This window comes from Pteropus medius, unplaced genomic scaffold (assembly GCF_902729225.1).
Source record: "Pteropus medius unplaced genomic scaffold, Ma_sr-lr_union100, whole genome shotgun sequence".
NCBI classification, from domain to species: Eukaryota; Metazoa; Chordata; class Mammalia; order Chiroptera; family Pteropodidae; genus Pteropus; species Pteropus medius.
In genome coordinates, this window is record NW_024340848.1 from 1126730 (window position 1) to 1127869 (window position 1140).

Genomic DNA, 1140 nt, shown 5'->3' on the forward strand with positions numbered 1-1140 from the left:
TGTATATTATAAATATAATATGCAATACATATTTCTATGTATTTATATATTTTATATATATCGTTAGATGCTACATGTATGGAACATTCATGTCATCTGTATGGTTTCTGATTGCCATATATTAAGAGTCCATAATGGTCACACATTCTTGAGAGTAATTATTAGTACCTACTATATATTAAGCACAATTGTAACTTTATGACATTAAAGGAGAACAAAGCAGACAAAAAACTGATCTCAAGACCATATGGTTTAACAAAGAAACAATCACAAATGTGTTAATTTGCTTAGTTTCAGATGAACAGCATAAAGTGTAATGAATGTCTATATTATAGTTTTGTGTAGTCAGGGCATTCAGTGAAGCAGTGCCCGCAGTAGTAAAAGTTCTACCGAAATTAAATTAGGAGTATAAGAAAATTGATGAATAAGAAAAGGAAAAGCACTTCAAAAAGTGGGGAAATTTGCAATTATTTTTAGGCCTAGGGAGAGCTAAATTTAGGAGGAATCAGAGTTTTAGTGTGCTTGGAGCTGAGAATTGTATTGCCAGATGATAGACACCAAGTATGAATTTTGTTGAGTAATGGATTCAGGGTTTAGTGTATAATATATTGAAATATCTTCTATTAAGAACAATAGAAATGTTTGGAAAGTTTCGTATTAAAAACAGAATATTTTAAATTTAGGTATCAGTCTACAGCCATGCCACCCTGAACAAGCCCGATCCCATCTGATTTCAGAAGCCTCGGAAGCTAAGCAGGGTTGGGCCTGGTTAGTACTTGGATGGGAGGCCACCTTGGAAGACCAAGTGCTATAGGTATAAAAATAATAATAATAATAATAATGGAATAAAATAAAAATTAAAAAAACTTTTAATTTAAAAAATAAATTTAGGTATCAACTTACTTTTTAACTGCATCTCATGGAAAGAGAGTCATAGCAAAACTGTAAAGATTTTGCCTAGGTGAAATTTTTAAAAATACCTAAAATGTGAGTGTCTTTTTTTAAAATTGACTTATACTGGCAGAGAAGAAAACAGTGAGTAAATAGAAATTGCTGTACGTATGTGCAAAGTCAATACAGATAAATATAATTTGGTCATAAATGATACTACCTTGTTCTGCAATGTTCTGTAATATAGGG

At 31.1% G+C, this 1140-nt stretch overlaps 1 pseudogene; it reads left to right on the top strand.

Moving 5' to 3' along the window:
• Positions 1-689: 689 nt before the first annotated feature.
• LOC120582915 (uncharacterized) lies at positions 690-817 on the top strand (annotated as a pseudogene).
• Positions 818-1140: the final 323 nt, after the last annotated feature.